This window comes from Tubulanus polymorphus, chromosome 2 (assembly GCF_964204645.1).
Source record: "Tubulanus polymorphus chromosome 2, tnTubPoly1.2, whole genome shotgun sequence".
NCBI lineage: Eukaryota > Metazoa > Nemertea > Palaeonemertea > Tubulaniformes > Tubulanidae > Tubulanus > Tubulanus polymorphus.
Window position 1 is genome coordinate 14,614,194 of NC_134026.1, and position 22,444 is coordinate 14,636,637.

The 22,444-nt window shown below is 30.4% G+C and overlaps 1 long non-coding RNA gene across 3 annotated transcripts; it reads left to right on the plus strand.

Annotated features, from left to right (window-relative positions):
* The first annotated feature begins 72 nt into the window (after nucleotides 1–72).
* On the plus strand, nucleotides 73–16,880 carry LOC141900200 (uncharacterized). 3 transcript variants are annotated; one of them, XR_012618670.1, is made up of 4 exons: nucleotides 73–212; nucleotides 345–430; nucleotides 522–617; nucleotides 16,601–16,880. It is a non-coding gene; the product is annotated as an uncharacterized LOC141900200 (long non-coding RNA). The 3 variants fall into 3 exon arrangements; XR_012618671.1 differs by lacking the exon at nucleotides 16,601–16,880 and adding an exon at nucleotides 1,547–1,562; XR_012618669.1 differs by lacking the exon at nucleotides 16,601–16,880 and having other exon boundaries at nucleotides 522–886.
* The last annotated feature ends 5,564 nt before the right edge of the window (nucleotides 16,881–22,444 follow it).

Consider the following 22,444-nt stretch of genomic DNA (forward strand, 5'->3'; position numbering starts at 1 on the left):
CGACCTAGATACGGGCTACCTATATAGTTCGTGTAACACAAAGAAATCTTCCATTCAATTCTCCGACTACGCGGGTGTCGGTTCGTAGTAGAGTACACGCTATAGAGTTATAGAATTGACGTAAACGCTTCCACGATGTCTGAAGACGGCCATGGACTCGAAATATCGTAAAAGACACTCCTTAGTATCGGGTTATTTCGGTTGGAATTCAGGTACGTTTTCGTTAAGAGTTTAAAGCGCTGTTCGACAGTTTCTATTCGAGCTTGCTTATGTAGGTCTGCCGTTCTTGTATAGCGCGGTCGGCCTAGAATAATTCGTAAACATTTATTTTGGTGTATTTGAAGGCGGTCTAACTGACTACATGGGCAAGTTACCAGTATCGGAGCTCCGTATTCATAGATTGATCGAATGAGTAATTTAAAAGCAGTGAGTATGTATTCCATTTTTACGCGGTTTCGTTTCAAAATAGCTAGTATTCCAATTCTTTTATTTGCCTTAATTAATCTCTCTGTTATTTCCAGATTCCAGCGCAGATTAGACGAAAAAGTAATTCCGAGGAATTTGGTAGAATTTGATAGCGGTATTTGTTGGCCGTGAACAGTGTGCTCAGTGTATGGGTCGGTATTTATTAGGCGACTAAAGTGTATACTAACACATTTAAGAACGTTTACTTTTAGCCTCCACATGTCACTCCATTGAGTTAGTTTGTCTATCGATTTTTGATGGAGATTTTCGATTGTTTTAGTTTTTACATTGTGCGTGTTCCATAGACTCATATCGTCTGCGAACGATGACGATTGAGTATAATGACTAGCTTTATCACGATTGGTAGAACACTATATCCGTGTTGACGCGATGAGGAGAGAATCCCACAATGATAATAAAAAGTCCGAAAATGAAACTTCGAGATAGTAGTTTATTTCAACGTTTCGACTATATCCTAATAGTCATCTTCAGGAATAATGAATAATGAATACATTATTCCTGAAGATGACTATTAGGATATAGTATATATAGGTGTCACTAAACCTAAGACCCATAAACCTAAGACCCGACTCTAAATCATTATTTGTGTACTTTAGACTATTCAAAATGGTTCTAATATATATATATATATATATATATATATATATATATATATATATATATATATATATATATATATATATATATATATATATATATTAGTTAAAATAATCCATCGATGGCCTATTTAAATTTGGTTCATTTATCAGAGACGAGATATTTGGGGGTCTTAGGTTTATGGGTCTTAGGTTTAGTATATTATATATATAGGTGTCACTAAACCTAAGACCCATAAACATAAGACCTGGCTCTAATTCGTTATTTGTGTACTTTGGACGAGATATTTGGGGGTCTTAGGTTTATGGGTCTTACGTTAAGTATATTATATATAGGTGTCACTAAACCTAAGACCCCCTAAACATAAGACCTAACGGGTCTTAGGTCTTAGGTTTAGGGGGTCTTAGGTTTAGTGACACCCTACACTTGAGGCAGAGAAACAACAGACTTATAATCTCTTCAGGTGATAACGGTGTGCGGTCTTTCAAGGTGTTGTCGTTACGGAGTCTTGTTGTGATCACCTCCAAAGCTTTGTCCACAGGTACGCTGGTGAACAAAGCACAGACACCATACGATCGTAGCTCTTCATCTTCCTCAAGTTTAAGGTGTTGTACCTCAGCCGCAAACACCTTCGAGTTTTTCACGTGGTGTTCGGATTTACCAACTAATGGACCTAGTACTGAGCTAAGATAATCGGCGCACTGATACGATAACGTACCGATCGAGCTAACAATAGGTCGTAATGGCATTCCAGTTTTATGGACCTTAGGTAAGCCATAGAATCGAGGTGGTTGGTCCACCGTGGGGTAAAGTTTCCGGTGTAACACAAAGGAGATCACTTTCCTATCAAATAAATCTTTAAGGACATCCACAAATTTCTTCTTATACTGATTGGTTGGATCACGTGATAGCTTCTTGTATGTTTTCTTATCTGATAGTAACAAGTTGCATTTGTCAAAATAATCCGTCTTGTTCATAACTACAGTAACCCTCCCTTTATCAGCAGGTAAAACCATTATGGAGAATCAATTGCATCTCTTTCTTGTGTGGTGACATTCTGGTATCTAACTTTGCTGTTAATGTCGATTATCCCGATAACCTTGGCTCTGAGTTCACTCGCATCAGCACTCTTTAGGGACCGGCAGGCTGATTCGGTGGCGGTGATAAAATCAACAACAGGAATTTTCTTGGGGGTGACTGCGAAGTTAAGACCTTTCTTCAAAATTGACAGCTCCGGATCCGATAATATACGGTCCGAACAGTTCTTTACCCAGCGGGACATACATCCTATAGCTTCGTTACTTTGACTGACCTTACTGTTGTCCTGACATGTATTCTTCGCTGTTTGTTTACGTTCGAGAAGTCGATGAAACTTGTTTTGTTGTCGGCTTTTCACTTCGGCATTTTTCCGCGACTGCGCATGCGCGATAAAAGTCTCGATCTCGCTAAATATTCGGAGTTCCTACGGTTCAAATTAGGATACTATTCATGTTACCCGAATAGATGAACATACATCAACGTATGATTAATTTTTGTTTTTGTCAATGGATATCGATGCAGGTTTAGGAAGAAACGTTTCTCAAACGTTTTTGTAACGTTTTTTGGAGGTCTCTAATACGTTTCAATGAAAGGAATGAAAAAACGTTTAGGATGAAACGTTGTTGAAACGTTTTTTTACGTTTTTAATGGTTCTATTACGCTTCAATGAAAGGAATGAATAAACGTTAAAAAAACGTTTAGGATAAACGTTTTTGAAACGTTTCCATAAGGTTTTCAAGGTTTTGACAAGGTTTCCTTAAGGTTTTGTGAAAACGTTTCAGAAACGTTAAAATGTGTTCACAGAATAACATTTCTGAAACGTTTCAACAGAACGTTACCGGAACAAAAACGAAACGGTTTTAAAACGTTTTTGTGTTAGCTGGAACTGGATCCACAGTCAAATTAAACCCACATGTCTTTGCAACTGGGTATGGAGTCATAGATACAACTGTGAAACTGGATCCAGAAATTTGATTTCGCTATGGATGAATTTTGACCCCAGTTTCAACTGGCCATCACAACAATAGTTTGACTTATCTTATTGAAAAATACCGGAGTGTTAATGGGAAAACCTTGAATTCGAAACAATTCCACACTCAATCGTTTACTTTGAAAACACAATTTGCATTTTATGGACATGTATTTTTTTTGCACCAAAAGCATGAAGTATATTATCTTTGCTAGTAAAAATTTGAAATTTTGGGGAAGATTTTTGGCCTCGTTAACCTGTGAACACGTCCTTCATATATTTTCTAAGACCGACCCTCGAAATAATGCTGAGAGTTTCGAGGATAATTTTGGTAGGATGTAAACTTAGGCTGCTTCGTATCCGTGGAGGGTTGCTAATTATTGATTCTATACACAATAATCATAAGTACCATGAGATTCGATAGAATATCGTTTTTCAACCCTACGTACACGAATTATCGCGATATAAAGATAAATAGTATGTTCATATACTTTTTACGTCTTATACTGTATATTTCTTTAGTAGTAGGCCTATAAATAAAGAGTGGATCAGCAGGCCACCTGAGACCATTCCACGATCTAAGGTCAGTTGCCAAAAGTTAGTAAGTTTACCTGTGGATAGTTAACATTTATAATGACAATTAGATTTTCATTGCTAAAATCACTTTGTACTTATTGACTCAAAAGCAGAGAATTGAAAATACGATAATACGATACGAAAACTCATATCATATCATATCATATCATATCATATCATTTTATTTCCTGGTTTACATCAATATATAATGAATACAATTATAATTATAATAATATAGACATTATGATCTCGTTTATATACAATGAGGTAAAATAACAGCAGGGGAGCCATAGATAAAGCTAAGCTTGTGAGTGTAGGTACCCTGGGACAACAAAAAAGGAGAAGATACACGCACATATGTACTCATACACACACGCACAGTCGCTCACTCACTCACTCGCACGTACGCTCGCACGCACTCACACTCGCTCACTCAAGACACAAAATCAAGGCATACTACTGGCTACATAGTTAATATTTAATAATATTGGGGACATACATAATCGTAAATGTATATATAATGGATTTTAGGACGCTAATTGATAGATTTCGATCAAGCTTTTTTTGAGATTTCTAGTAAAGGAATGCAGACTTTTAGACTGTTTCAATTCTTGAGGTAATGAGTTCCAGAGTCTAGGGCCTTTAGATCTTAGCGAATAATAACGGAGATTTGTTCTAGAATGAGGGATGACGAAGTTAATTCATTTCTGGAGTTCCTGTTATTACTCTAATGGCTTTCTTTTGTAATAGTATTAGGGAATTTAAATTTGTTGGCGTATTACTACCCCATGTCATATTACAATAATGTAAGTGAGGATAAATTAGGGAATAATATAATTTCAATTGGATTGATTGAGGCACAAAATATGATAAACGTCGGATGATACCAACACCCTGTGCTACTTTTCTTGCTACAGTCTGTATATGGTCTTTCCAGGTAAGATTTTCATCAATTTCAACTCCTAAGAATTTGGTACTACTAACTTTTTTCAGTGGCTTGTTGTCAATATATATATTGATGTTTGGGTGTTAAGATTCAATGAAAGTTTATTTGCCTGGAACCAAATATTTAAATTCCCTAATTCAAAATTAACAGTTCTTTCTAAGATTTTATGATCTTTGTTAGAGGCAAACGCATTGGTATCATCTGCAAACATTATAGTATGAAAAATGGCTGAGGCATTCGGGCAATCATTTATGTATACAATAAACAAGAGGGGGCCCAATATGGATCCTTGTGGGATTCCGCATGATATTTTGAGTTGAGTTGATGTTTTTGTACCGTACTTAACACATTGGAAACGGTTAGAAAGATAGCTTTTAAACCAAAAATTTGCCAAGCCTCTGATACCATAGTGCTCCAGTTTTTCTAGCAATATTTCATGATCTATGGTATCAAAGGCTTTGGATAAATCAAGGAATATGCCCACTATGGTTTCGCCATGGTCTAATTTATCAATTAAGGTATCGATTATCTTTGCTAAAGCATACGAAGTGGAGTGCTTTTCTCTGATTCCAAATTGGGAATCAGAGATTACATCATTTGAATCGAAAAAGGCTATAACACGGGAGTACATAATTTTCTCTAGGATTTTTGAAATACACGGTAATATCGAGATTTGGCGTTAGTTTGCAAAAATTTCTTTATCGCCGGTTTTGAAAATTGGACAAACCTGGGCAATCTTAAGAGCACTAGGGAAAACACCAGACACTAAGCTAAGGTTAAATATATACATCAAAGGTTTTGATATAAGATCGATAACACATTTTAGTACTCTCTGACTTATATTATCTACTCCAGTACCATTCCTGGAATTGAAATTTTTTACAATATTTTCGATTTCAAGGATAGTCACTGGATTCAAAAATATCGTGGCTTCAACCCTGTTCTTTAAATATGACCTATAATCTTTATTACAGTATGGGATTTTAGCCGCCAGATTTGAGCCAATATTTGTAAAGAAATCATTAAATTTATTAGCAATCGTGAGTGGGTCGGTAATAATTTGGTCTCCGTATCTAAACTTATGAGGGAATTCTGATTTTTTATGTTTATTGAGTAAAGTATTTATTAATCCCCAGGTTTGTTTGAGGTCAATATTTTTAAACTGCTGTGCATAGTAACTCTTTTTAGATGCTCGTATACAATTATGCAGGTGTTTTCTATAGTTTTTAAAAGTTATTTTAGAGTCTGTCGTCCTTTTTTGCAGATACTCTTTATAAAGTTTCTCTTTACGTTTTAATGAAGTTAATAAGCCTTTTGTCATCCAAGGGTTTTGGAATGGAATTATTGTAATGTTTATGGAATAAATGGAGAAAATTATTGTATACTAAATTTACATCTTGGTATTTGTACACATCTTCCCAATCTTCCGTCATCAGTAACCTTTTAAATGTTAGCATGTTATAATCGTTTATCTTTCTATAAGTGACATACCGAGGAGTTTTTTTCCTATTCGAGCATTTTAGATCTATAATAGAAAATATGGGCAAATGATCCGAGAGATCAGACATTAAGATACCTGATTCAATATTGTATTTTTCATAACAGTTTGTAACGATTAGATCCAGTAGGGTCACAGAATTATCCGTAATTCTTGTTGGCTTGTTAATAAGACCTAAATAGTAATTACAGCTCAATGTATCAGTGAATTTAGCTGTTTGAGTGTCGCGATCTTTATTCAATATGTTAATATTAAAGTCCCCCATTAGGAAAACCATTTGATGACAAGATATTTTGTCAAATAACTTTTGTAAATCGTCAATGAAATTGTTTATCTTTAGTTGAGGTGGTCTATAGAATAAACCAATGAGGAACTTTTCCTTAGAGTTTATAGTAATTTCAATGAATATATTCAACTGAATCAATGGTCGTTAAGATAAGATCGGCACGAGTTTCATAATATAGCGTGTCCTTAATATATAAAGCTATACCGCCGCCAAGTGAGCTTTCTCTACATTTAAATATATAGTTATATCCTGGAATAGGATATAATAGTGAATTGTTATTTGAGGTTTTTGCCCAGGTTTCAGTAATACCGATGATATCAAATTTACAATTTATTGAATCTAGCGTCAGAACTAAGTTGTCAAAGTTTTTATTCATGCTTCTTAAATTTGTATGAAATAGACTTAAACTCTGGTTTGAGGGGTATTGAGCTATCTCAGAACTACCATAATACAAGCAGTCGTATTGTAGGTTGTCAGATTGCATGCAAAATAAATATAATACATATCGTCCCAATAGTAATCATAATAGTACAGAGTGATACATAGGATAATTCCATAATCGTTTCGGCACCGTAAACAGCGCGCATCAAACCAAGGAAATGTATAACAAAACATACTAGATAATGTAAGGTTATGAGTCATGTAGCCGGCAATGCGCGGTGTTGTCATATCGCGGAAAGACGGAATCGCGGAATTTTCAAAAAACGCGGAATTTCTTCATTTTTGCTATAAACAGTAAACGGGTTTTCCCACGGGGATACCCACTGTCGGACAGGGCACCGGACCCAGGTTTTCAACACCGGGAATTAGTATTTGATAATTTATTTTATCGCCAGTCAACAACTTAACGATACTGTTCCAAATAATGGAGAACCTAGGCAATACATGCTTTGCGAATTCAGTGATACAGAGTATCGCTGCATTTACTAAAGGAATACAAATCGATGGTACGTAAACGTAGGATTTGTGAAGACACCATGGGTCATTCTCAAGGACTCACTTCCAAGTTCAGATTTGACTCTGGTCTCTGGATTTAAAACATTGGAAATGAATTGATTCTAAGTAACTCAGAGTTAACTCACAACTGTGGAACTGGATCGATGTCAGACGAAAATAAATAGACATTATGTATATTTCATTCTGGCTTAGGATTGTTCATGCGTGTTGTGTGTCTACATTGTTGTTATAAGCGAAGAATGTTGTTTATCTTTTAGAATTAAATGATATGAAAGGTTATAAAATGGTTTCGTTTTTTTTTAATGTTTACTTTGTGACTACTATAACATATATGTTCCTATGCTGATTATTTGGATCAAAAGAATCTTATTGGTACCGGTACTGGACGGCCGTAAAATTATAATAATTTCAAAGGAATTTGAACCGGTACTTGTTTGGTCGTAGGATTTCATGTTTGCAACCATCTACAACTACGGTCCGACACCGCGAACGTGCTCAATATTTATCTGATAATATTCGTTTCTGAAGTTCTCAAAAAGTCGATGAACTTCGATAACCGAAGTTTGCCTAGTAGAAATAGACATTAGGTGCCTGGTCTCTTTCACCTCACTTGATTCTGACTTCTCCTACAGGTGGCAGCCAGTCAACGGTATCGTAATACAATAATTCAATATAAAATTGCCTGCAAATAATGGGATTCGAACCTAAGTAGTTGCATCGATCGGTCCGGTGCCCTGTCCGACAGTGGATATCCCCGTGGGAAAACCCGTTTACCATTTAAAGTAAAAATGAAGAAATTCCGCGTTTAGGAAAATTCCGCGATTCCGTCTTTCCGCGATATGACAACACCGGGCAATGCGTGGTGATCGCAAAATAAACATTGAGCAAAGAAAAAAAAACAAATTTAAAGACAGCTGTTTTCACAACTGTTCATAATTAATATTTAAGTAGTATAAGCGTTATTCGAGTTGAAAATAGTTAAGTTAATACGTATATATATATATATATATATATTAGACTATAAGTTTTAGATTTCATTGAGTGATTGGGATTTTTTTCCCATCCTTGTCAAGAGCAAAGATTTTTCCATTTATGGTCCACATCGTTTGGTAACCTTCTTGTTTTTTTACATATAGCTAACAATGTCCGGTGAAAGATCTTCTTGTACAAAAAATGTTTTACCTTTTAGACGTTTTTTATTAAATAGTATTTTGTTGCGGATCTGGTGGTCTTTAAATCTTACAATTATCGGGTTAGGGTATAAGTTTCCATCGGCATCTTTATTTTGCTTCTTAGGTTTAATTCTATGGCAAACATCGATGTCGTTGACTGATAGATCTTCCAGGATTTTATCCGGCATGTTTGATTTCAGTGTGTTAACGACGACTGTAGCACAATTCTCTTCGGGCGTTTCACTGATCCCAAACAGGCGTATATTATTTCGACGAGAGTATTGTTCATTTTCGACAGTCTTCCGTTTAATAGACAAAAGTTCCTTTTTTGTAGAATCAAGATTCCGTTTTTTTTCGTCATCCTTCAATTTGAGATTTTCAATTTCCTTTTTCAAAACTTCAATTTCGCGTTCTAAGTCGTACAGACGACATTCAAATCGTTCAAGGGTTTTCTCCACTCGTTGGTAGTGCGCATCAAGTTTTCTATCCATGACATCCTCTAGTGAGAGTTTGAATTTTTCGAGGCTTTCATTTGTAACCATAGTCTTTTGCATAATCAAAAGAGTTTCTAGGATAGTTGGCGCATCCGATATATTAACTGAGGTATTTTTTGGCGGTTTATCAATGAAAGATACCGTTTTTGGATCGATTACAGCATCTGACGCGTTTTTTGGCTGTTCATCAGAGGATGATAGAGGGGCCTCTTTACGTTTTTTTGAGGCCTGTTTGGGCCTAACTGATTTATTATCATCCACGGGATAATTTTTAACATAAGTTACGTCGTCCACGTCAGTGGACTTTGAGTCCATAAACACCTCACTTTCAGTGGTTTGGTTTGCTAGATCATTTCTATGGTCAGTCATGGTTGAAGGTAATACGTCAGATATTTCAATATACAACTTTACGCCGAGTAACTTTAATCCCTTAAAAGCGCAGGTTCACATAGAGTTCATATGTACGTTGAATTTTCAGGACTATCGTACATACGAATATACAATGACCTTGAACGTTTGGATATTTGATAATCCACTTGTCACTTCCAGAGAACTTAAATGATTTATAGTCTAAGCAAAGAAAACTACGAGTTTTGTAGTTTTTGTAGTTACTGGAGAGATAAAGCCACGGATACAACAATAACTTTCAACCGGAGTTTACAGTTTATAGTCTATAGTTTAAAATTGTGTTGCCACAATTTACGCTTAACTACTTGCAGGTTATGTTGTCAGAGTTTTAAGCTAAATTTCAAGCATACCAATAATTAGTTGCGAATATTCCTTTTAAAATCCTGATGTATTGATGATAATCCTATCACAGGCACAGATCTGACACATTTCTAGTCATAAAAACAGCAAGAAACATTAATTAATTACGGAGCGCATTTTCGTGCAAACCACCCGTCGGCCATCTTGCCAATCGTACTATCAGTGTACAAATTCAAAAAGATTATCTCTAGTGAGAGATCGAACGTTGTGTCGTAATTTTCTAATGATGAAACATGGTTTGAAATTTGAAATGTGTACATAGTTGATCTTTTTCAGTGTATTTAGTCATGTATCATATTGGATGATGGTTAATTTAAACTCTTAATCTTTTGAGAAACGGGTCCCAGAGCTGTATCCTTTACTCCTGTAATAGAGGATGCAATCTATTTGCGACAAACAGCTAGTGCAAATAGCTAGAAAAGGTAACAATAGTGCATTGGCAAACTTAGAGCAAGCGTAAGTAATAGGGATAATAGGGGTTCAGGCCAAAGGTTGAAGGGTCGAGCTCATAAAAAATAAAAAATAAATTCTCGCACACTCGAATTTATTTTTCATTTTTTACTCACTCGCCCCTTCGACCTTTAACCTGAACCCCTATTATCCCTATTACTCTTAAAATATTCATATATATGAATAACATAAAAATGAATAACTTCTAAAATCAATTCTAATAAAAAATTTAGTATTAAAATGGAAGCAAATAAGAAGTACTACTGTTCAACATGTAAAATCAATATAGATAAATCTCAAGAAGCAAGACATAATAAAACTAAATCTCACTTAGAAAATAAATTAAAGTTAAAATATAAAGATGATATATTAGAAACTAAATTAGATGAATTAAAGAATGAAAAAGAAACATATAAATATTATACATGTAATAAATCATTCAGTGATAAAAGATATTATAAAGAACATTTGAAATCTAAAAGTCATATTAGAAATAAGAATAATGATATTTTAGGTGAGGATTATTTTGATAAAGATAATGATAAGAAACAGAAGACAATTAAAAGAATAAAAAATAAATTAAACAATAAAAGACCATACATGGAAGATGTAAGAAATTATATTTTTCATTAGATAATAAAAAGGAAATAGAGATAACCGAAGCATTTAAAAGTGATATTGGTCCAGCAGCTATCGAGTTTAAATTTCATAAAGGAAAAACATTAGAAGAAAATAAAAAACATTTAAAAAATATGAAAAATATTATAAGAATAATTACTGATGTTGAATACCCTAAAATTAGCATATCTTCTAAAGTTAAGTTTATAAAATCTGAAGATAAACCAATATATAATATAAATTCCCATTCACAACATATTATTTCAAAACAACATATAGATGAAAAATTAGATAAATGTTATAATAAAGTAAAGACTAAAATAGAAGAGAAATATTTTGAAGGATCAGGTTTAATATTCGATGAAATAATATGTATGACTTTACATGTTTATAACACAAAATATAATAAGTTAACTAAATCAAAACCAATTGATGAAAATAATTCATCATATTATAAAGATGATAATATAAATGGGTCAAATTATATTATTAAACTACCATTTAGTTGATGATGAATTAAGAATATTAAAGCAACACTATCCAAATAATGATGATTTTCAATTAATGAGATATAAAGGCGCAATTCCATATTCATTTTATAAATCACATAATGATTTCAATATAACTGAATTATTAAAAGAACAATTTTATGGTGAATTAAAAAATGAATATGTTAAAGATGAAGTATATGATAGAACATTGCATATTTGGAATCATTTTAAAATAATAAATCATGGACAATTAGTAGATTTATATTTAAAATCAGATGTATTATTATTATCGGATATATTTGAAAGGTTTAGAGATGTAAATCTAAAATATTTTAATATTGATCCTTGCCATTGTTATTCATAGCCAGGATTAACTTGGGATTGTGGTTTAAAATTTAAAGATATAAAAATGGATTTGTTAACAAATATAGATCAATTATTATTATTTGAAAAATCTATAAGAGGAGGAGTTTCAGGTGTATTAGGCGATAGATATTTCAATGTAAATGATAATCCTGGATATAAGTTATTATATATAGATGCAAATAATCTTTATGAATGGGCAATGATGGAACCACAACCTTATGGAGTATTTGAAATAAGTGAAGTTTTACAACATGAAAATAATGATAGATTTGATTGGAAGAAAAGAATTCTAGATATTGCAGATGATTCAGATACTGGTTACTTTTTTGTTGTAGACTTGGAATACCCTGAACATATTAAATTTAAATCTAGAAATCTAGCATACTGTCCAGAACATAAAACTGTTACACATGAAGAATTATCAAATTATCAAAAAAGATTTAAACCTGAAAATCATATTCCTACAGAAAAATTAATGGTAACTCAGGAAGATAAATATAATTATGTAGTACATTATAGAATGTTGAAGTTTTATCTAAAACAAGAAATTATTCTAAAAAAGTACATAGATATATTTCATTTAGTCAATCTAAATGGTTAGAAAAATATATAGATTTTAACACCAAACAGAGAACTAAAGCTAAAACTGATTTCGAAAAAAATTTCAAACTAATGAATAATGCATTCTATGGTAAGACTTGTGAAAATATTAGAAATAGAAATGATATTGAGTTAGTTAGCAATGGTAAAAGAATTAGACATTTACAAACATATCCTACGTTCATAGGTAACCGAATATTTGATGAAAATTTAGCTGCAGTTAAAATGAGGAGAACTTCTATGAAATTTAATAAACCCATTTATGTTGGTCCTTCAGTTTTAGAAATATCAAAGTTATTAATGTATGAATTCTATTATAATGTATTACAACCTCATTTTGGAGAAAAGCATATAGAAATCTTATATTTTGATACAGATTCTTACATATTTAAGATAAAAACTAATAACATAAAAGATGATTTAAAAACTTCAAAACATCATTTTGATTTCAGTAACTATCCAAAAGGTCATGAATTGTTTAGCAATGATAATAAAAAGGTGCCCGGTAAATTCAAAGATGAATTAGGTGGTGAAGAAATGATTGAATTCATTGGTATTAGATCTAAAATGTATAGTTATAAAACTAAAACTCATGAATCTAAAAAGTTGAAAGGAATTACCAAAAGTGTAGTAGAAAAGAATATTCATTTCAAAGATTACATCAATTGTATATTCAATGAAGAAGTTAGAAAACATAAGATGAGATGTTTAAGATCTGAAGATCATGAAATGTTTATTGAAGAGATAGAGAAGATAAGTCTAAACCCATTTGATGATAAAATATATATTTTAGATGATGGTATACACACAGTTGCATATGGTTGTAATTTAGATGAATACTTAAGATTTAAAAGAGAAGAAACAAAAAAGTAGGAAATAATGAACAGGATTATAACGTGTTAATCAAATTTTAATAAAAATATGTATTATAAATGGAGAGTAAACAAGCACACAGTGACTCCATGTCTTTATTATCTTTAGTACTTTTAGTACATAAAGAATAAATCTTTATATTATAAGTAGTGAATACAATTATTTTTAAAACTACTAAACTACTAAAGATAATAAAGACACAGATTTATCATTGCTGAAACAGTAATATATAATAAATCTGTGAGATAAACAAATATTACTGAATAAAATATATATAATAAATCTGTGGAATAAGAAAAATAATATTATTGAAAAAGTAATATATAAAATCTATCAGATGAATAGAATATGAAAGATTAAATGGAAATACATATAAATTCAGAACATATTTACCAGATTGATTTCATAGATTATCAAGTGAAGATTTAGAAGAATTATGTTCTGGAGATTTCTATTTCATATACAAAGGTAAGAATGAAAAAGGGCACCATGAAATAGATTTCGAATAAAATATGTAAAATAAATGGTAGAATTAAAAGAATATAGAATATTTGTTGATTCTAGAAGACTTACAAATTATAAATCACATAATTTACTAGTACAATTAGATAGGGAATTTAAGAATTGTGTTGATTTAAAATTAGTTAATATAAGTTTATGTAATTCTTTTTACAATATATCGAATAAAACTATTGAACATAGAGCCTTTTTAATTGTTAATAAAAATAAAAATGAATGGGCCTATATATATTTAAAACCGGGGTTATATAATTTAGATACATTTGCACAAGAAATTAATAGAAAAGCCTGGCACAAGTCAGGTAATCATACCGGGTTTAATATTAGATTTTTAAAAAGTGAGAGTTCTAACAAAATAAAGATAAGGTTGGCTGATATTGAAAAACATAAATTTATGGTAAAGAAACCTATAGCTAAACTGTTAGGAATTCCTCCAGATAAATCTTTTATTATTAAATATTGAAGCTACACCAAACTTAATACCTTTTACACACTTTTATATTTATTGCAATTTAATCGATCCTACAAAAACATTCGAAGCAACTAAAGGTATAACTTGTAATTCTAGTATATTAAATATTTTACCATTGAAGAATGTTAAAGAATTTGGAACGCAAATAAATTATAATTTAACAGAATGTGATTTCAAACCATGCATTCCTCAATTTAATAATTTTAGATTAGAAATTAGAAATCATAATGGATATTTAATTGATTTGAATAACTTTCCTGTGATATATGAATTAGTTATAAGATGTAGAGAGTAATTTTTTTCACTATATAAATGAATATAACTGTTGGACCGAGCATATGTTTTGGGTTTGATTTTAAACATGGTAAAGAAATGAGCATTAAACTTAATGATGTAATTATTGATATTAAACGTAAATCATTTAACAATGCATCAATGATTAATAAAGAAAATTATAATATAGAAAAAGTAATTGATTTAATTAAAACACCTTTAGAATATTATGAATTAAATGAAGGTGGAATTATTGATGATATTAGAGATATATTATCTAGAATATATGATAATCATAAAAGTAGTAATGAAATAAATGTTGAAATAATTATCACTAAGATAACTAAATATTTTGAAGATAGTAATTTTTTTGATAAATAAATGAGTGATAATAAGTGGATAATAACTGGATTATATAATGGCGCCATACTATCAATTGGAACTGTTGGTTATTCAATGGTATTAATAAAAGTATTTAAAATGGGAAGTGTTAATGTTGATAGATTTGATATAAATGATATTTTAAAATTAACATTAGCAGTTACTTTATCTAATTTAACTATTGATTATTTGGAAAAATAAAAAATATATTCCTCCTATATAAGAAGTGCATATTTTTTTACTAAATAAATGGCTTCTGCAATTATAACTATTATAGGATCGGCAATTGTTAACGCTTTAGCATTAACTGGTGGTGGTTATTTATTTAAGCATATTGATAAAAATGGATCAGTATCAGAACAAAAAAGACATAACTTAGCATTAGAGAAATGCAATAAAGCTGCAGAAGAATATAGAGAAAAGAGACAAAATTACATGGATTATATTTACAAGGAATTATATGATCAGAAGATTTCACAAAGAAAAATTAAATCTATAAAAAACTAAATTATTATACCCCAAGTAAAGAACAACAGAAATATGAAATAATTTGGATTTTAGGTGGAACTGTTATTGTTATATTTGTAGCGTATAAATTTACTAATTAATAATTTTTTTTGCTAAATAAATGGATGATAAAGTTGATAATATTGATATTATTCCTCTCGATATAAATAAATCTAAATTAAAAACATATTTAGAAAAACAAATATTAGAATTTGAAAGTGACTTAAAGATAAAAAAGAAAAAATATTTAAAAAGTAAAATTATATATTATTTTATTATCAGTGGTTCAGTTACAATTAGTTCTGTAATAACACTTCTAGCAATATTCAGTCCATTAACACCTTTAGCTATATCACTTGGTGTGCTAGGATTATCATCAAGTGTTTTAACTGGTATAAGTTCAAAATTAAATATAAAATGTAATAAAGAAAAAATTAAAACTAATATAAAAGAAATTAATAAATTAAAAAATACACTAGATTATATAATAAGTTTAAATGGTAATATTACAGTTGAAGAACAAGATAAATTATTAAAATGATTAATAAATTATTAATTTTTTAATTATATATATGGTAGATCGTTTTCCAAAAGCTTTCCAATCTAATAAATCAATTAAATATAATATTCCTGCAATAGATTTTAATAAAGATATTTCATATAGAAATGAAGTTTTAAATTCAATATTTACGTAATTAATTTCAAAAATTTAAATTCGGCAAAACAATGGTTATTAAAATCTAATATGAAGTATTGGCAGAACCAATTAAATTTTGCAGTTTATTGCGCAACAACAGGGTGTGGTATAAGTTGGAATGATCATTTAAATAAACCAAGTTTACCATTGATGTTATCACTTTTTAGATTCCATACATATTTTCAAACAAAATTAATATTAGATGAATTTGAATGTCCTTTACCAGGTTCAAAATATTTTAATGAACTAAATAATAATATTGATTTTTCTAAGTTTTGTAAAATATGTAACGAATTTAATATTAATTCAAATAATGATTTTAGATCAAAAATTGGAACAATGGGGTGATTAGGAATATTATATACTAAAGAATTTGGAAAAATAATGACAAATACAGATATAAGAACACTAAATTGGAATGAATTACCAAAATATTATAATAATATACAACAACAAAACAATAATGGTTGGATTAATTTTATTTTAGAAAATAGTGAAGGTTTTACTAAAGCTGGAATACAAAGAATAAATCAATCTATTAGAACTTATTTGATATGTATTTTAGGTGCGCAAGTTGAAACAAGATCACCAATAGTTGGAAATGATAACACTTCATTTGATACACAGAAACAATTCAAAGTATTAGACACCGTCAGGAAGACCGTCAGACACCGTCACGAACTCACGGGTTATACTAAACACCGTCAGGAAATAAAAAACAATGATTGTGAATTCTAAAAATGAATATTTTATATTAAAATCAACACTAAATGAGCCCTACTGTGCAAATTGAATTTGGAAATATTTTTTTTTATATAACACGAGTTTTCCTTGGTAAACTCAACAATACGCTGTGCAAATTGAGCAAATTTTGTGAAATAAATCTTTTCGTAATATATCGTAGTTTTTAGTTTCTTAGTTTGAGTTAAACTTTTTTCCGATTTTGTTTCTAAATCTAACAATCACTTTATTTTGCCAAATTGTTATTACCGGTACTTCGAAATGACAACAAAGTGATTAATAAATTGCAAACTGGGTCTGTTCCATGTTCCCTAACCCCTAATAGACACGCCTGATGCACAACGCACTAATGAACTATGCTTTTATTTCGAGCTATAAGACCCCCTACTTAATTATTGGAGTTTTTAGATACACTACATATCATATTGCCACGGGTCACTAATCCTATTCACAATTAGCACATAAAAACCAACAAATGATTCTTCAGCACGTCATATTTTATTATCTCTCTATCACGACGGGTGATTCCAATTTTATTGTGGTGAGATTCTTGATAGAACGAAGTTGTGAGGAATAAAAGGATAACCATGAGTGACAAAAAAAAACCAAAGGCACCCGCCGTATTTACGCCAAGTAATGTTGCCAAGAAGCGAAAGAAAATTTCGAAAAAATATCCATGTAAAGGTAGGAACAATTGTTTTTCATTTGTGCTATCAAAATCGCAGTAAATTACGACTGAAATATCTATATTGGAACAAATCTTTGAATGCTAGCAAGTCAAAACTGAATTTAGTCATGTATACAATTTTTTTACCATTTAAGTATAAATATAAGTGTTCTAGTTATCAAAGATTTTTTAGTCATCTGCGAACCAAAATAGATGGTAGCTTCGATACAGAAATAGGGACGAAAGAACATGTATTCGGGTCAGATGAAGAAAAAGCTATTCTCAAGGCAATCAAGCAATCGACACCTAGAACAAAATGTAAAACGACATTTACGCCACAAAGTCGGTGCAAATGATAAAATTTCAAAAGAAATTGTATCTTGTATATTCGGAAACTCCGGGTTATTACAAAAAAGTGACGAATACGAATACGATCACTGCGTCCTCGAGTTGGAATCGAAATTTGAAACAATTGTGCCACTGTTCATGCCTTATTTCAAGAAGTTCGTCATACGTCTCAAACAATATGTTTTCGTTCCTACGCAGATAGAGAAACGTGTTCATTTAAACTGGACTAATAATAATTGCGAAAGTATGAACAATCTCATAAAACTATCGACGAATTGGAAAATTTTGAAAATTCCTGATCTCATTGAGCGCCTGAATAGTATAGTAGATCTGCAGTATGCAGATATTCGCCGAGCCTTACACGGTCAAGGAAACTACCAAGTTTCGCCTCGTTTGAGCAAACACGTCGTTTCGCACGTAGTATGGTGTAAAAAATCGAAGGAAGAAAAGGATGCGATCATGAATACATTTTCAGTGCAAAATCAAAAACAAAATCGATCGAAAAAGTTATCAAGTCCAGTGACGGAAAATTGAATATCCCGAAAACCGCAAAAGTAGCGAAGAAACCAGGGCAATTAAAGCGTCCAAGGACGACGAGATCAATTACAATAAAAAAAACATAACTTGACACATACATTCTTATTGTCATGTCAATTTTCATGGATATTTGTATCAACTAGTACATTTAAATTTAATTTTCTAGTTAATTTTTCATTTGTTTATTTTGTATGAAATCTCATATTTGTATCAATTTATTCATCAATTTATCAATTATTCTAAAATAAGATCGATTACTTTGCCTTGATTTCAATGTACATTACAGTTGGAAAAAATTGAATAAATTGCGTTTCCTATTCATGTAAATATCAATTTTGCCAGTCATTTACCTTGTATAAATTTTTCAAAGTTTCTTTTTTTCATTAGATTATTTTGCCTTTTAAAAGTTGAATAAATGGGCCGGAATAAATTGTTTACCAGGGATTGCGTTTCCTATTCATGTAAATATCAATTTTGTCAGTCATTTACCCTGTGTAGTGTATTTGTTTATTGTTATTTTCAATTTTGCCTTTATTTTAATTTCGGCGTACTCTTAATGTATAAGCTTGAGTTGATTTCTCAAATTGTGAATAAACAACATGTTAGTATTTTCAAGAGTCGTTTCAAATTTGCTTTCCTTTTCTGCCTTCAAGATTCGCTCTTCATGACGGTGTCTGACGGCTCCTGGCGGTGTCTGACAGTTTCTGGCGGTTCCTGACGGTGTCTGACGGCTCCTGACGGTGTTTAGTATGACCGAAATTATTTAGATAAATCACATATTAGATTAAATTATTGTATAGGCCCTAATATATTAATAATTTCTAATGATTTAGTATTAAAGATGGGAAATATAATTGGTTATAATAATCTAATTAAGACTGCAACAATAAATAATTCATTTGGATTGAATGATATAAATAAAAAGATTATCACTGCTCCAAAATTAATGGAAGGTGAAAAAAATAAAAAACATATTCAATCAACAGAAACTAAAACTAAGAATATTAAATCAAATAATGATTCTAAAATAAAAGATTACAATTCTACAGAAAATGGTGCCGTACGGCACCCACACGGTGATATAAAAACTGATATTATTCAACATGAAATAATTAAACTAAATGATGATAATAAATCCCATGAAAATGCTAAATTAGCTATAACTTGTATAGGAATTGTAATCAGAGAAATATTATATTTTAAATTTTAATTTTTTATTATATAAATGGAAGAAGATATTCCAATGGATACTTTTGGTGACGCCCCCGGTATAAGTGATGAACCACAACCTGATTTTAATGAAACTAATATTGATAATGATGATGGATCAGAATATAATTCTAATTTAAATAATGATGAAGATGATGATTATGATTATGATGGAATTAATGCCGAAGTACGTGAAAAATTAAATAAATATTTAGAAGCTTCTGAAAGTGGTAGAATTACAACTAGAACAGAAAGAAAAGAATTAATGAATCTATTAGAAAAACAACAAGAAAAATATCCTGATAAACCCATGGAATTATATAGAATGAAATCTAGAGTAACAGATACAATTGTTAACGAATTATTACCAAAAGAAGTAATATATGAAATTGATTCAGAAGGTGTTGTAATGCAAATTTTAGAAGATGACCCATTTTTCATGAATAATTTAGAATTCAAAAATGATTCATGGTATTATAATCTTGAATTAAATAGGAATACTGTAACAATTCAATTATCTAAAATGGGACAAGAAAATATGTATGAACCTGGAATGCGAGCATTATCTACAATTAAGGTTCAAAAGGCGGTAGAGAATTTCTCAGAATTATATGGAATGCACTCGATAGAATAAATGAACCAATTCCTAATATTGATATTAACAAATATTCACCGTTTAAAAATCCAAATCCAAATCCTACCGATGTTGATCCAGAAATGGAAGAGTATGGAGATCGATTAGATAGATTAAGATCTTCAACACCCGAAACATCGAGAAGAGATATTCAACAAATTGATAATGATTCAAGTCAATTACAATTAGTAAAACATTTTGATAGCATGTTAGATACAGTTCATTCATTTGAAGAAGAGATGAATAGTGTTTTAATAAATCGAATACAATCTTTACTAGAAAAAGGATTATTTGATTTAACTGATGATGAATTAGAAGCATTTCCTGAACAAGCACGTAGAGAAATTAAAGCTATGCAAGAATCAGCTGATAAAATTGCGCATGATAAAAGTATAAGAGATATTAAAATTATAACTTTAGAAAAAGATAGAACTGATAAAATTAAAGAAATAGAACAACTAAAATTAGATAGAGATAATAAAGTTATTGAAGAAATTGAATTTAAAAAAAGAAATGCATATTTAGAAAAAGAAATAGATGATTTAGAATATAACATAGAATTTCAGAAAGAAGAAATTAAATTATTATTAAAATCATATGATTATAATATTAATAGATTAAAAGTTATTTTTAAAGATTTGTTGATAAAACCAAATTCTGAAATATCATTAAAAGATAGAATAAGATTATCATTTAAATTAGAAGGTATAACAATTCTTTCAATTCTAACAGCTGTAACTTTGGTATTTACAACAATTGGTTTAGCTATATCAAATTCATTAAAATCCACTCCTAAACCGGATAAACCCCCGAATGATAATAATTCTATACAAGATAAAGTTAAGGATGGTTTAAACAAATTAGCAAAATATTTATGAGAACTATCTAAAAAATCTGCTGCAGCTTTACCCGATTGTTGGTTTTATATTGAAATCTGCAGGAAAAAAAATTAACTTTGCTGCTGAACATATTATTTTATTTCTAATTACAGTTGTAAGTGCAATTATTTTTGGGTTAGTGAATATGATAAAAAATAGATAATTAATTTTTTGTTAAATAAATGAGTGGGAGTTACATAGATCCTTCTAAGAATCATAGAATATCTAATGCTATTAAAGCAGAAAGATCTCATCATATAATTACTCATAATCCTTCTAATATTAATCCCGATGAAACTTTATATGTTTGAAGCCATAGATTAACACAAAATACTTTTTATGTTCCAAATAGTATTTATTTATCAGCTGATATAAAAGTAACTGGTAATGATAATAATTATGTTGTTGATAATGTTGGAAGATATTTGATTAAAAAATGAACTATAAAGATTGGTCCAGAAACAGTTTTCTCATTAGGTGATTATAATTTATTTATGCATTATAAAGATTTATGGTTAACTAAAGAAAATAGAAATAATATGATATTTCAAGGCATCCAATCAGAAAACCAAAATAAATTAAGATCTGAAGCCAATAATGCAGTAGTAGCCAATGACGTAGATAATTTGATAACAAGGATATATGGAAGCAAATATAAAATTCCATTAGACTTTGAATTGATAAATAATAATTCACCTTTATATAAATATGCAATTCAAGAAGATGTTATATTTGAGATAACATTTGCTCCTGTAAATGAAATTTTTATATCAAGTATAATTAAAGATATGGGTTATAAATTATCGAATATATGTTTAGAATATGATACAGTAACTGATGAAAATATTGCTAACACAATTCAAACTCAATACAATCAAGGATTTTCATTATTATTTGATTATACTGATAAATTTAAAACTGTAACTATTAATGCACATGATGAAATTATTAATGAGAATATTAACTTCCCAAGAAGATCTATTAAAGGTATATTAATATTTTTTACTATTGCAGCATATTCTAATGGCGCAATAAAGGTTGATAATTATTATAATCCTGAAATAACAAAAGTAGAAATAACTATCGAAGGAATAGCAAATAAAATATTTTGTCAAGGAATGAGAATGATAGATCAGTGGCCAGAAATTAGAAAATATTTTATGAATGAAAAAGTAAAATCATCTGCAAATTGTAATATAGTAGAGGAGCAGCCAGGTCCTATCTTGCAAAATAAGAGATTCTCATTGACACATTTGCTCTGCTCGGGATATTGTTATTTCGTGATAGGGGGGTCATGTACGGTTATGGTGATGGTCGTTTCCATGGTAACAGGCGGTGCGAAAATGGTTTAACGCCCCCTGTTGTCAGCCGAGGGAACTAAAATTGCATCATTTA